Consider the following 16799-nt stretch of genomic DNA (forward strand, 5'->3'; position numbering starts at 1 on the left):
GACATATATGTATATATCTCGCTTTTTACGAGCCAGCCACGTATATATTACAAATTCTGCAGACACAAAGGTTAAACCCTTTAAGACGTTTTTGGTGTTTTGTGTGGCTTTAATATATTATATATAAAGAAATTATAAATGGGGAACTTATGGGGCATGGGTAACGTGACCAGACATCCCGTTTTAAACGGGACTGTCCCTTTTTCCAATTACGAGTTCTGGTGTCCCCGAAATGAACTGTGGGACGCAAAATTGTCCCGTTTCCAGAAACTGCGCGAAAATGTAAGCAGTAGAATATTTAAAAAATGTGCCAAGAGTTTCTTACTTATTTGAAATCGTCACCAGCTATATTAAAACAAATTGTGTTTTTTTATTGACTACTATTATATGACCTTAATTAAACCAATGTCCCGTTTTGAGTCAAATAATAAATGGTCACTAGTATGGGCCAAGATCGGTTCTCTCGTCCTCTAGCAAACTTATCCGAAATATTAATTAAAATTAAACAAAACAGTCCCTACAATTCAATTTGACTTATAAATATTATCTCGACATTTCGATTTCATTTCAATGAATAGCTCACCAAATTTAGTTAATGTAAAAGGAACCAAATATCATGGAGAAAGGAGACCATCGCGTGTGTCCACAGAATAACAATACATCCTAGTGATGCCATGCACTTTATCGATCTTTTGAAGATATATCGATAAGAAACTTTCATGCGGTGAAAGCGAACGGGGATTATAAGAATGCGATGTAATCGTCTTATAATGACGATTCTGTCACTCATATTATGTAATTGCAGAAAGTAAAACCAATGAAGTGTGATTTATGATTGTTTTTAACGTTTATTTTAATATTATTACAATTAATTTCATACTACACAAAACTGTGGCGTTATGGTGACTGATTTTTTAACTTAATAACACGAAGGGCTGCAAAAAATATTATATATGTGTATGTTTTCAGATTGTAAAAATAAGTCATCATCTTGTACTTTTACGGCCTTTACGCACCACCGCTATATGGAACCAGCTGCCCACGACAGTACCTATTTCCGAACTAATAAAGAAAAGGGCGTTTCAATTCCTGAAAGGCTGCCAACGCATTTGCAAACCTTCTGGAACACATGAGTACTGCAACTATTGGAGCATTGCACCCACTTAAAATGGCGCCCTTTTTAGGCGTTCCGCAGGTTCGTTAGCCCCCCTATTATATAAAAAACTGCCCATCGGCAGCGGTATCACTTCATTTACCTCCTGCCTTCTATTACATAAAAAGTGATTACTAATTTAAGGACACTTTCTATTTACAGTGTTTCATAAAAATATCAAACATATTACTTATTTCTCTGTGACTGAGAGACCAAAAGAAAATCATTTTAAAATCTTTCTATAGCGGCATCACCTTAACATCCCTAACTTTGATTCAAGATTCAAACGAAGGCCACCGGCGACGTGCGCCCACCGTATGAGGGTCACAGAAACGGATATATCGATATTTTACGACTATCGATAACAATTGAACAACAACGAAGGGCAACTTATCCTTGTTTATGGGCCATTTATACACAGTGAAAGCATATTAACGAGTTTATGACTCTTTAGTTGTATTAATAAAAATACGCAAACTGGAGTAAAAACTTTTCCGTTCATGCAGTTTTCCTTACTGTTTACAAATGTAGGTAAACAAACACAAATAAATAATTTGGCCAATCACATGCCGACAATACCATTTTCTCTTCAAAGATTTTTTCACGAAGCCTCTTCACAATGTATCCCAACTTTTTTTTTTTTTTTCTTGGAACACGTGGCAAACTAACAGTATGCTCACCTGATGTTAAGTGATACCGCCGCTCAAGATGAGCCTCCTGTCCGCTTGCCTTCGTGCCATAAAAAAAAATTCGCATTGAGATTGATAGAATACTGGGGCTGGAAGCCATACTTTCAATCTGATGACAGTAATACGTAATTATTAAAAATACCTCCCATAATTACATAATAGGTGAAATTTACGCGTCCATTGTTTCTAATTAAAGAATAAAGAAACGTTCCCTTATATAAAACTAGAATGTTAATTAATGACTGCTTTTATAATTGTCTTTGTATTATATTTCCCTTTATTAGCGAACAATTACGTAGCGTGTGCGTGTAGGATCAATTTCCGTTTTTTTTTTTTTAAATAATGATTTAATTTAAAGCGTCTTTTCTAATTTTAACACAGCCAAAACCAGAGACATGGAAATTTTCTTACAACCTCATGGCATTTCGTTTATAGAAACACGAAACTTACTCTAATTCTTTAGTGTTCTTCATACGAAAAATATATTAATTATGTGTTCAGAGCTCTGTTTGTATTAAAAATAGTACCAAAAACATCATCCACGAAACTCATACATCCAATAATAGTATACAGAAAGTAGACGTATAAACAACGAAATCGCAATGGTTTTGAGAGTGAGAGTTGTTTCTCGCACGTCAGTTCTACGCTCGTTTCCTGCCGGTACAAAAACACGGCCTGTGATTCACCACTCACGCGCAGCTGGAGCGCAGATAAGACTGCGTTTATTATACGCTGAGGCGGAGGTGGTAGCGAAGGCGATATAAGACTGGAAGCGGTCACTGTTACCGCAATGATTTGTTAATGAATACAAATCATCTTCATTTATCAAAAAATTCATAGCAAAGTTTGTAACATTAAATTATTAATTAAATTTGGCGTGCATTTTAGTTAGGTCCTATCTTAAATTATTTCCAGCTCCTGTATGCATCCAAACATGTGAGCAGCAACATCGGTGTCAACTGTTCGAATCACAATGTTTGCTTCATGTTTAATTTGAATGCGTTTGAATGTTTTTGCGTCTGGCAAGATGATAGAACAGTCGAATCTGTCCGGCAAATATGTAAACATAGATTAATAGGCCCCCAAAAAATTAATTAGGCCTTTTAAGAATTGGTACGCTCTTTTCTTGAAGGGCCTTAAGTCGAATTGGTTTGGAAATACTTCAATTGGCAGCTGGTTGCACAAAGAGGTGGTGCGCGGTAAAAACTGCCTAGAAAAACGCGCAGTTGTGGAACAGCGGACGTCGAGGTGATACGGATGGAATTTCGTATTCTGCCTCGACGTCCGATGATGAAACTCAGCTGCAGGTATTAATCCGAATAAATCCTCTGAACACTAATCACGGTAAATGCGGTAGAAGATGCATAGTGACCCCACATCTCTATGCAACGCCAAAGGATCTAGCCGCTCGGAGAGAGATTGGTCGTCAAAATCTAATTACTAATAAAACATGATAATAACATTTTATTGAAATATATTATTAATCTGTATAATTAAGATAATTAAATCGTTATAAAAACTACAAAAACGTTTTTAAGGCAGCTTTTGCTGCGCAACACCACTATGTGGAACTAGCTGCCCACCGAAGTTTTTCCGAATCGACTTAGGATCCTTCAAGAAAATATCGTAGTAATTCTTCAAAGATCGGCGTGGGAGTGTCCATGGGCGGAGGTATCACTTTACAATGCTTGCTCCTGCCAGTTACCCCTCGTTTTATAAAAAAAAAGATCTGAGACTCGGAAAGTTAAAACTTTAAGTTGGATATTGTATGGCTTCTTTTACTAAAAATATAAATTCTTCAACTCGATAGTTTCAATACTAATACTACATTTTTATATGACACTTAATTTAAAATAATTTTCATTTGTGATTTTTGGAGACTCATGAACGTCAAGTGTGTAAAAGCAAGTATTAAGCCAATTTGCCAAGTAATATGGATTACAAAATGTGTGCACGTTCAATTCATATCAAACCGCTCTCGCTTCCGCGCCTTTCGCTCACATGGCCGACATCCTAATCCCCACTCGCACATACATACATAGCTTGCTAAACTAACACCGCACACGTTTACTGTCGTTAGATCCTTTGTAACACAGCTTTGTAATCAGAACCTCTATAGATATTGACTATGTCTTTGAACTCTGGAAATATTCTCGGTTAGGCTATAACAATTATAACATCGTACAACTTGTTATATCACTTTGCAGTGTAGTTTGGTTTTATTGTGTACGTACTTAGTTATTTATTGCGTAATCATAATCGTCATTCATACTGCTAAAAAACATAGACACACACTAACACACTAAAACACATAACACACTAAAAATATAGCCAAATACGGATGCATACAAGAAAAGGGAAAAACTAAAAAATTTTGAATAAATATATGTATGCACGTGAAGGTTTACCTATTTTTTTTCAAAGCTTAGATATCTGATGTTACATAACAACTATAAAGCTAGATGGAGCTTTTAGATTGTTACCATTTCGTTTTTAGATAAAATACCTTATTCACATCTGTACAGTGAAAACATAATTAGTCGTATAGCGAAGAAGACAAAAAAAATTGTACTGTGAGTAAGCTAAATAAATTATTCATCATGAAACCTACCTATTACTAAGCGTAAGCATGAGCCACAATGTAAACTAAAACCAAGAAAGATTAACTCATTTCCACGTAAAGTACAAATAAACTGGGTTGTGTAAGCATTTTTCAGAATTCCTTTAAGATTACGTGAAGTGGAACAAAAGTAATAAATGCGATAATAAAGTACTGTGCATTCGTTATGAATTTTTATTCTTTATTAGAGACATTGATTTGTTCTAGTTACTTCTAATTATATGTTTTAAACTTTATATGTAATCCTAATTTACGTGTTTATGTCACTGAACTCCTCTGGAGAGACCGTCACTGTTTACCAGGCGCCAACTAATAATTATTGATAAAAAAAATTTTTTTAAATGAACTCCAAATTCAACTTTCATATTTTTTATACCTACTCATGATTTGAAGCAGCAATTCGTTGGTGAAGTAGCGAAAGCTACTGAATTGTAATTGATGAATTATAGCCATGACATCAGCGGAAGCATCACCGGACGTTATCCTCGAATTGTATAGAGCGATTGTGAATTAATTAAGGGATTGTCAAAAATCATTTACGCGTGGGCCTACGTCTTTATAATGCAAATAATTATAACTGTACATGTGTATGCATTAGTTTACAATTGGCTGGCATTAGATTAATGACGTCATCAAATAACGAAACCTATCTTGGAAGTAGTTCTGTGTTGTGTGTGGAAATTGAGTGGAAATAAATCTGAATGTAGAAAACGGTAAATATATTATGTGATATTCTAAGAGTTCTTAAAATCATAACCATATAGCGTTGAGCAAACTCAAATCAAAGTAAAAATTCATCAGCAATCGCAAATTAGCACAGGTTATTAGAACCAAAAATATTAAAATCAAATCAAAATTTATTGATTCATATTAAGAATTAGGTACATTATTTTATAAAAGTATTCCTACAGCTACTCATGAAAAATAACACATTCAAACATAAACATAAATACAGTGTTACTTATTTATACAAAAAATATAAAGTATAAATTCATACTAAATTATAAGTTCTAAGATACATTGATCATTATAAAAAATATTTAATATAAGGGAAGAATAACAAAGCCATTATTTTTTTTAAATATTTTTTGGAGTTTACTCCTTAAGAATCGATTTTCATATATAAGGCGCCCGGTATGAGAAAAATATGACAGGTAAATCTACTGATGAATGACCTCGTTACTTTTTTGGTGCGCTCTAATTTGGTTGTCAGTGTATTAAGACGTACATAGTGTATGCTGCAAGGCGACTATACCTATATGTTATTGGGCTTGTTTGTTTCTATCAGCGTCAATGTACTTATATTGCTGTTTTTGTTATACATATCAATAATTAATATTGTTATTGTGAAGTTATAATTTTTATCATTATTATTTTCATTAATTTGTTAATTTATCCTTTCATATGGTATTAATCTAATTTTCAGTTGGATAAACGCTTTTTTCGTATATTTAGACAATCGTACTTAAGGAGTAAACTCCAGTCGTGCGTCGGAGCTGACACACACAATTTATTTTAAGCATTTTTTAGTCACATTAAATATATCTATTTGCTGGTGATTTGTGTTATAATCTGAAGGTATATGATACATGACTGAGTTTCGTAAATAGTTTTTATTAGACCGAGGAATTTGGAATAGTTGGCTTTGCCATGTATTGTATGAAGAAGAGGTGTGAAATAGTAAAAGCGACAATAAGTCAGGGCAGTCAATTAAACCGTACGTATTGTTGACATTCAAGGGATTCAATACCAAAGTACTTGCAGGTACAAAGTATTTAATGAACGTCAGTATTAAAAAACTAAAATCTTAATTTACTACTAAATCAAGGGCGTATAACGAGCCTGAATATTTATTTAATATATGCTTTAAAATCACCAATTACTTGAAACTAAGTCATAAACCTATAGGTAAAACTCATCCGTGATGAATCCTTAAAACCCTTCAAATGCAGACCAGCTGTTACTTTTCCCATCGCCAATATAAACTCTGCACACGTCAGCTGTAGTACGTTATTACTCTATCAGATTGAGCACCCACTCAATGAGAAACTATATATTTATTTACGGCCATATATGAAGACTACTTTATCTATTTTTTCTATGAAGGCACATGGAGTCAATTACGTCACAATGTTTCGCTTTACCACCATATCGTGTTTATTGGGCACATAGAAAGATCATGAGTGCCTGTATTTTGACGAAGGCTTACGGGGCTACAGACCCGAGGCCTCCACAAATGAGGGGTCGACACAACAGACTACGAAAAAAAAACATATTTTCAATTCTGAATAGTTAACACTAGTAAACAACTTTTTTATATTTAACCCATCAAACTATATTACAATTCGTTTTGAAACCATATCGAAACTAAAGTTACAACAATAGAAATATAAACCCCCGCAAGAATTTTAATTAACCACAAAGTCACCTTAAACCGCAAAATTTTTTGTTCAGCTAAATTTATTACCCACTAAAGAATACCGACATCTTAGTCGTTACCATTCTCAGCTTCGCCGCTAAACAAATATTAATTCCCTTTACGACGCGTCTAAAAGCCACATAGGTATTAGATGTTTCCTTATCATCTATTTATTGTTAATTTATAAGACCTATATCAAAAATTAGCATTACCTTATTTAAAAAAAAAATATTGTTTCTCAAATTCATCTTTCATATTTTTTTGTTTGGATTTTTCATGTATAAAACACACTTTTTCAGTAATACAATGTCAATAAAAAATATTCTTATTTATATATTTTTAAGAGCCTTTCGGAGTTTATATTTTTTGTTTATTTATAATTAGAAAACCTTGCCAACGACAGGTACAAAACTAATCCTAGTTAAGATGTTTGATGTGGCAAGCAATAAAATAAATAAAATAAAATGAATTATAAAAATTAAATAATAAAAATATTCACTTAAGTACTTACTATTTTTTTAATTAACATGAGATATAAAAAGTAGTTAATCAACTAAATCCTTCTCAAACCTTTCTGAACCCACTAAGATCCAAAACTTTTTTTAGATTGAAATAACTGGCATGTGCAGTTCTATATTTAGAGATTGAGAGAGAATTCGGGGTTCAATGACCTTGCGAACCGGCCCCAAAATTATGGTATTTCAATAGAAGCGCACACGCACATTGCACGCCCTTTATTCACGGTCAGATGAGAGATAAGGGATATGTCACATTGCATAATAAAATGTATTTCTTTTAATAATAATTATGGCAAATGTCACGTTATTAATAACAATTATTCTTAAAGCTTTTTAAATATATCCTATATATATTGAACAATTGCTTAGTTTACATTTCTTAATATCAGTATTAATCGTGTTAGTAAATTACAAAAAAACTAAGTCTGATATATTTTTTATTTTAGCGGTCTAGTTTTTGTATGACCCCTTTTTTAGGGTATCCTTATATTTCGTGGTCCATATTTTTCCATTTCTCTTTGTATTGAAAAACATTAATTGAGTTTGTCGCCGCTAGTTCTATAACGTCACGTCTGACCATCTTTTCTTTTGTCGTCCTATACATGTCTGTAAAGAGGTGTCACAAAGTAACACAATTCAATTTATGGACAGTTAAAATGTATCAATCCTTTTTTTTAATGGGCAAACGAGCAGATACCACTTGTATGATAATGATGGTTCTTACGACGGAAATCCGAATGGGTCATCATGCCTAGTAAGGTATTAGTTTATGAAATTAAATATTTTGACATTATCTGATCAATATATTTTTGAAAAAGTATATTTACGATTTCATCAAAAGTATATAGACGAGAATCAATTTAAAATCTTTTCTGTTGACGTTCATAAATGTACTTTGTTTGTTATATTTACGAATTAAGTTATTTTGAGTTTTAGTTACACACGAGACATTATTTTCTATATTATCTTTTAAATATACGAAACAGAAGGACACATTTACACATACTTTGCACATCTACACATAAAAAAATATACAGAAAATCACGATATTTATCGCGTACAAGGATATGATTGTAGCGACGATTATGCAAGGACTTGGCTCTCGGCCAGGCCTAATAATGTCTCCTGACTAATCCTTATGAAGTATTCCTTTACATCTATATATGGAAGATAGGTCTTTAATCTAAATTTTGTTTTTAGACAATTCCAATTACTAATAATAAAAGGATTTAAAATATTGTATGTTATTTATACGACATTTAAAATTTGTTTCAGTTCGTTTAAAGCCTGTTACAAATTCGCAAGTTCGAACCTGGATTCGCCAAAGATGTACAGAACTCCAACATGGAAACTGACTCCTTTTTTTAATGTTCAACCTTATTTGATAAGATTTAACCCAAATATAGATAACAGTGTGCCAGTAACCAATCGACGGATTGAAATTGCCATATCTCAATACAAGCTCTCCATGGTAGGTCGAATCGGTGTATGTGGATAGACCTTTGTATAGAAATGACCATTCAACTGTGCCAATGTCCTATCGTAAGATTTTAGCTTACACCAGTTTTTAAAATAATTAAAAAGCTATTTGATATGTTTTAAACGTAGACATGTATATTTTAATATTAATTGGTTTTATGTACTTTATTTGGTTTATATTGATTATCAAATATGGGTGTAAAGAGCGAAGAGATTGCATTCTTCGCCAATAATGGATTGTCTTCGTCAGGTTTGGTCATTGGGACGCAGAAAGGAGATCGATCGTATGTCAAGATCTGATGAACCCAATAATTCATCCACAATCATAGATTGAAAACAAACTTAGATTGTGGATGAATTATTGGGTTCGGGCGTAAGTTAAGTATTACACACGTGTATTAATTCCAATACGTTTTTGACATGCGAATGTCCTGGCGTTTATGTGCGAGTTACACGAGGCTAGCTTTTCGAGCTAGGATAGCAAGCTAGTATCAGTAAGCTAGCGAGCAAGTACTTCATCATCGAATCTTAGCAGCTTAGGAAATCCCGCAACAATTCAGTGAAGCGAAAAATTATGTGTTCATTAACAAATTACATTAACCATTTGCCATTCTGCATATTCAGTTGTATTCTAATTATTATGTTAATTCTATTTCGTAACGATTACTTTACATTTACACATACAAGTTAAACCAAGGTTCAAACCTTGTCTAGTCACCAGTTGAATCCTTTTGTGCAATAACTTTTACATGAGATTTTACTCTTTTCAATGAGATAACTCTTAACCTACTTTAGGTACTCTTAGATCCTAAACCGAGCTCTTTGTTCTTTTTAATTAACATATAAAAACAATTTATATATAAAACGTAGGTTGTGATGATTTCATGTTCCATGACTAGTACTACAGTAGAGGGACACAAAAATGGGGCCCAAGATTTCTTTTGAAGAGAACTTCGGAAAAAATCTAATAGATAATAAATAAATCAGTAGCGCTAAAACCTCTAGATCTTGGCCTCAGATTTCTGAATCTGTTTCATGATCATTTTTAAATCTAGGCAAGTAGGTGATCAGCCGCCAGTGCCTGACACACCTTGTCGGCTTTTTGGGTCTAATACATGTCGGTTTCCTCACGATCTTTTCCTTCACCGTTCGAGGAAATGTTAAATGCGCACAAAGAAAGTCCATTGGTGCACAGCCGGGGATCGAACCTCTGGTATGAGAGTCGCACGCTGAAGCCACTATAACACAAAATTTAATACCGAGTCGTAAACAACTTTTCTTCACTATTGTTTTTGGCTTAACAGTACTTTGTACAAAAATGATTTAATTTTACTGAAAATCAACGATCTTGACTTGAAAATAATATTTTTTCTCCGCTATTGTTTGCCCGAGGCCTCCAAACCTCTAAATCCGGCCCTGCATTACCAAGTAAGGAATGTAACAATAGATTACCATAATCCATAATACTGACCGTATATGACACTCCTGATTCAGCTCAAATGACGAATTGTTTTACTAAGAACCTACTTATAGCTTTTTTAATTTCTATTACACATGTAGACTCATCTCTCTCTACTAGAAATGAATCAAAAAACATTTGTTATTCTCTTAAGAAAACTATTTCTTCAGTACATTTATTTATAACTAGGCACTGTATCGCAATGTGCCATAGTTGATCACAGATTTAACATTCACGTTGATTTGACAACTTCTTTTTGGCGGTTTTTTGTTGACTCCAAATCAGACCTTGGGTTTTGGGAAACGAAAATCAGGTAACGCTACTTATTAGATTTTATAATTCGATTTTACTGTATTTTTTTTAATAATCTATGATTAACAGCACCAGTGGATAATAGATTGACTTTAATGATCGTTTTCTATCAATAAATGTCGTAGAAAGTGAATCAAATACGTATTAACTACATGTCTTCAATTGAATGAACACAGGAAATATGAGCGAGTGAAATTATTGGTTTCGCGTGTTCATTTAGGTATTGGGAATATTTACATTGTTTTTGTTTACTCTTCCTGTCTTAAAATTGATATGTAATTATTTACTCTACTTTACTTTCCAATGTATTTTCGGTTTTAAAAGCCACTGTTTAAAAAAAAATATGTATTTCAGTAATCATTTGATAACAAATTAAATATTTATCAAGGACCATGGTACTAAGATATATGTATATGTAACCGGAAAAGTCTGATAAAACGCCAACGAGAAGATTCATATTTTGCATCTGATTTGGAAACCCAATAGGTTTATATGTTATTGCAATTAATAATGATATACCAAATACTTACAAAGAAACACGAAATCAGTTCGATCCGAAACTCCGATCTGTATTACAAATAGAAAAACAGTTTCGTAATTGTATTACCGCAGTCGTACAAAATTTATGTTTATCTGGGGGTTCAATATGACGAAAGCCCGAATCTGCAGGGGTAAACTAACTGGGGTGCAACTTGCAACATATGCAAGCATGCCAGATCCCGGATGTTAAAACTACGAAATATTTACTTAGAAAATAAAATTACTATTTCAAAAATTACCTTATACAAAAATGATGTTTTTCATACCTTGTAAAAAATCTGCTTGTGCTCGCCGGTATCCTAAAACACAATGTCACAACACTAAAATCGATGGACCACACACATTTTAATTTACCACAATTAGCAAATCAACAGCTGTTGTTTTTATGGGACGTCAAATGTCCTTGAGGAACGCAGTACGCCATGTCATTTTTAGGACGGGCGCGTGGCGACTGCGCTAAGCCTCCCCTCGTGCGGCGCATGCGTGCGTTACCCCTGTCTCCCGTCTCCTTCCCGCGCCTTCCGAGGCGCTTCCTACTTCCGGATTTATGTTATTATGTCATTATATTGTGTTAAATCATAAATTATAATTTTTATTGACAATGAAAATTCATGTGCCAACAAAATATAATTAACGTTATATTTTGTTGGCACATACTAGTTCTATTGAATATGTTAGCTATACATATATAATGTTATATGATAATAAAACAAAATTAGATTCTGAAAGTGTACTATATAGTATGTATTATTATATAAGTATAGCCCCCGTAAAAAAACACCTCACGTAATTTATGGGCGCCCCGCCCATAAATTACGTGAGGTGTTTTTTTTAATTTCTGCCCCTCCCTCCCCCTGGTGAGATGTCGTGAGATTTTATTCAACCCCCCCCCCCCCCAGCCCCCAATCTCATGTGAGATTTTTCAAAATGTGAGTTTCTTACGTAAACGCGTTGGATTGTTATTGTAAAAAGAAAAAAACAAATTTGCTTCGTGCTTTTTTTTATGACTAGTGATCTTAATCGTATTACGATTAAGCTTAAGATTAAATCTTAAGCATGTACAATCTGGATTAAATGGACCAAAATAGTATAATTTCTTTTTGTTTCAATCAGAAAAAAATTGCGTGATATTTGCTGAGACCCCTCTCTCCAACGTAAGATTAGATGAGATTTGACTCGACCCCCTCCCCCCCCCCCTTAAACACCTCACGTAATTTATGGACGCCCCCTAATGGTGATTGCAGTTGCGTTTACAATTAATGTCGGAGTCAGCCATCCTTAAAAAAATCTTACGTTTTTAAGGGACTTCAGGAAATACCGATACATATTGTTACGAAGACGGGTCAACTGCAATGTTTTTAGATTTTTCCACTACTTAGAGAACTTTTCAGGAGGCTGAAACATTTTTTCAGTCGGTTTCAGAACACGTATAGACGAATGGTACACTTTTCAGCAGACCCGTTTTCAGGCGTTTTCAGGCCTGGTTATAGCCCTTCGATGAAGGAATATTCTAGAACGAATTTTCTAGGTGTGGGACAAGCACTGTTTGACACGCGAAAGAGAGAAAAGATAAGAACCTTCTCGAAGCTAGACCGAGAACTCTAGAACGCCGTACGACAAGCACGTAGCAGTGTGCGAAAGAGATAGCAAGTACGCGCGTTCTAGAATTAGGCGATCGCTACTCAGTAGCGCTCCCGCCTAGAAAGTTCTCGTAAACATCGGAAACATCGTTCGAGATTCTTCCCAGGGATATATAAGCGAGCCAAAACGCGACCACTCAGTTCAGTTTTGAATGCGATTCCAAGCGATAAACAGCGAAGAGAAAAAGTGCGAACAAGTGCGATACCAGTGATAAAGTACTGAGTGATTTAAGTGATTAGTGACAGTGTTTTCTTGTGTGTGTTATTAGTGCTTTTCTGTGCGTAATTTCCAGATATTAGTGTACACGAATTCCTCATAGATTTTATTGAAATAAACCCTTGAATAATTCGACGGCGTTTTCTATCCGATCCCCTAGCTCGTAACATTTTGGTGTCAGAAGTGGGATAGAAAAATGCCAATTACTCCAAGGGAGAGTCAAGAGGAGTTTGTAGCAGAGTCTTCAGCTGCGGAGGGAGTGCAGACCAGGGCACAAGCAGCACGCGACGCCGCCCGGAGACAGAGTTTCGATGCGAACCGCGGGATAGGCGAAAGCAACGATGCTAACATCCTCCTTGCTCTGCGACAAATGATGGAAGAACAGGCAAGACGACAAGAGGAACAGGCACGACAAATGATGGAAGAACAGACAAGACGTCAAGAGGAACAGGCCCGTCATCAGGAAGAACAAGTTCGGCGCTTGATGGAAGAACAGGCCCGCCGTCAAGAGGAACAGGCTCGCCGTCAAGAAGAACAGGCACGCCAAATGGTTGAAGAACAGGCTCAGACACGTCGTATGATGGAAGAACAGGCTCGTCGTATAGGGGAAAAATTAGGAGATCTTAAACAAGAAGTTGATAAAAAAATTGAAAATTTGGAATCTGACGTGGATAGCAAGCTAGCGAAACAGGACAAACGGATTCTCGGATTGGAACATGAAATGCAGTGCTTGAAGACCACGGGTGTCGTAACGTCTGTAGCACCATCTGGAAATCTAAAAGTGCCTCCCTTTGATGGTAAATCTTCTTGGGGCGCGTACAAGGTACAGTTTGAGACTGTAGTAGAGTCAAACGGGTGGAATGACGATCAAGCTGTCACCGCCCTTATTATGGGACTGCGAGATGAAGCCCTCACCATACTAGATACCAAGACAGGTAAAGTGACGTTGAAGCAACTGCTGGATGCCCTGGAATCACGGTACGGAGATGCACACTTAGAGCACGTCTATAGGGCTCAATTAAAGGATAGGATACAGCAATCAAATGAAAGCTTGCAAAAATGGGGAGTAGAAATAGAGACGCTGGTTAGGAAAGCCTACGCATCCTCACCAGACGTTGCAGACAAGATGCTGGTTCAAGCTTTCGTCGACGGTATTCGTGACCGTGAAATTCGAATGGCTGTGAACCTAGGACATCATAAGGACCTCAAGAATGCTCTTGCCCATGCGTTGGAAGTGGAAACATTTTGCAAGGATTCTCGACCTAACCGTATTAGGGTTGTCACGGAAAAACGTACTTCCCAACGTGGACCCACTTGTTACCTCTGTGGAGAAGTAGGGCATATGAGGTTTTCATGCCCTAAGAGAAATCTCCAAAGTGAAATGAAGACAAGACGTGGGGAGCCCGAAGAAGTGGATGTGACTGCCGCTGAACAGCGGCAGGGAAACGAATAGAAGCCAGGACCACGGGGCGGGTGCTGGCCGGATCTGTAAGGAAGGCCCCAAAAGTTATGATCTCTCAAACTCAGGATGGGAATACCATTGTCATCGACGGAGAAGTTAACGGAACTAGGTGTGAGTTAACCCTTGATACTGGAGCTTCCCGGACAGTTATCAGATACCAACTTCTGAAATCATTTTACAAAAGTCTTTCTGGTGGAAATGTACAGCTCCTTACAGCTACTGGCCAGCACATAACCGTTCGAGGAGAAGGTATCGCTACCTTCAAGATTGGTGGGAGATCATACAGACACAAGGTGGTAATTGCTGACATTGTGGATGACTGTATTATCGGTTTAGACTTCATGAAGCATTACAACTGTAAGATTGATCTGAAGAACGGCACATTCAAGTGTAGAGATGAGGTAGTTTCTCTAAAGGGCAACACGTTGAAAAGTGGGTACGACGTCTATAGAGCTATCACTGCAGATGATACAGTCAGTAAACAACGCGAGATAGTTCAAGCAGTATTGGAGGACTGTAAGGAAACTTTGACGAAAGAAGAAATTGCGAAAGCAAAGAAACTATTGAATACATTTTCAAACATGTTTGCTACACACGATGGAGATTTAGGAAGAACAGGAGTAGTCAAACATCAAATTGAGACTGGAAGTGAATCACCAATACGTTTGCGACCGCGACGAGTACCTGTCGCATATGAAAAGAATATAGACAAGATGATTGCGGAAATGTCAAACCATAATGTCATTGAATCATCTTCTAGCCCTTGGTGTTCTCCAGTAGTTTTAGTCAAGAAAAAGGATAACAGTTTAAGGTTCTGCGTCGACTACCGTCGTCTTAATGATATCACGAAGAAGGACAGTTATCCCTTACCTAGAATAGATGACACCTTGGATACTTTAAGTGGGGCCAAATGGTTTACAACTTTAGACTTGAAAAGTGGCTACTGGCAAGTGGAGATAGACCCAAGTCATAAAGAGAAGACAGCGTTCTCAACTGGAAAAGGACTATGGCAATTTAAAGTTATGCCGTTTGGGCTTTGCAATGCACCTGCCACTTTCGAAAGACTAATGGAGAAAGTACTGTCAGGGCTGATAGGAGAAGCCTGCTTAGTGTACTTGGATGATGTAGTCATCGTTGGGAAAGACTTCGATGATCACATACGGAATCTTCAACGGGTGCTCACCAGACTGCAGGAAGCCAACCTGAAACTTAGTGCTAAGAAATGTTTATTTTTCAAAAGAGAAGTCAGCTACTTGGGTCACATTATATCGCAGGATGGTGTTCGAACAGACCCCAATAAGATAGTTGCGGTAAAGGAGTGGCCAGTACCTAAAGATAAAACTGAAGTCCGCGCTTTCTTAGGTTTATGTTCTTACTACCGACGATTCGTGAAAAATTTCGCGGATATTGCAAAACCACTTCACAGACTCACGGAAGAAAAGAGGCGATTCACATGGGACAAAGAGTGCGAAGATGCGTTCAATGAGCTCAAGAACCACCTATGTGAGACTCCGATACTAGGCTACCCGGATCCAGATGGCGAATTTGTGGTAGATACAGATGCCAGTGGAATTGGCATTGGAGGTGTACTATCACAAGTAAAAGGTGAGCACGAGCAAGTAATAGCCTACTTCAGCAAGTCGTTGTCGAAACCAGAACGGAACTACTGTGTCACTCGGAGGGAACTACTGGCTGTTGTGAAGACGCTGCAGCACTTCAGCAAATACTTGTTAGGTCGGAAGTTCCGTCTTAGAACAGATCATGCTGCATTAAAATGGCTACTTCAGTTCAAGAATCCGGAAGGACAAGTGGCTCGATGGATCGAACAACTGCAAGAGTATGACTTTGCTACCGAACATCGCAAGGGCAGAGCCCACGGGAACGCAGATGCATTGTCTCGAAGGCCATGTGAGGACGATTGCAAACATTGTACAAGACACGAAGGTAGAGAGGTTGCCCATATAAGGATACTAAGGACAGACACCATTAGTCCAGATTGGTGTGGGAAATTAATTCAGGAAGAGCAACAACAAGATTCTGACATTAAACCAATTCTGGACTGGATGCAATCTTCAGCTATCAAGCCGCGATGGAATGACGTTGCATCTACTAGCACCACGACCAAGAGTTACTGGGCTCAATGGGATAGCTTAGTTCTTCACAATGGAGTATTATGTCGCAAATGGGAAAATACTCGAGGGGATGCATCTCATCTGCAGTTAGTTGTGCCAAGATCCAAGGTTCGCAACATATTGGAAATGTATCATGATGGCTCATCAGGCGGGCACTTA

At 36.5% G+C, this 16799-nt stretch overlaps 1 protein-coding gene across 1 annotated transcript in view; it reads right to left on the reverse strand.

Moving 5' to 3' along the window:
- Nucleotides 1–11632, reverse strand: part of LOC110992931 (disheveled-associated activator of morphogenesis 1) — a 93777-nt gene extending 82145 nt beyond the window's left edge. Inside the window, exon 1 of the mRNA XM_045628519.1 lies at nt 11456–11632. The gene's annotated coding sequence lies outside the window, so the exon portion shown is untranslated. The remainder of the gene's footprint in view (nt 1–11455) is intronic.
- Between the last annotated feature and the right edge of the window lie 5167 nt (nt 11633–16799).

The sequence above is a fragment of the Pieris rapae genome, chromosome 6, assembly GCF_905147795.1.
Source record: "Pieris rapae chromosome 6, ilPieRapa1.1, whole genome shotgun sequence".
Classification (NCBI taxonomy): Eukaryota; Metazoa; Arthropoda; class Insecta; order Lepidoptera; family Pieridae; genus Pieris; species Pieris rapae.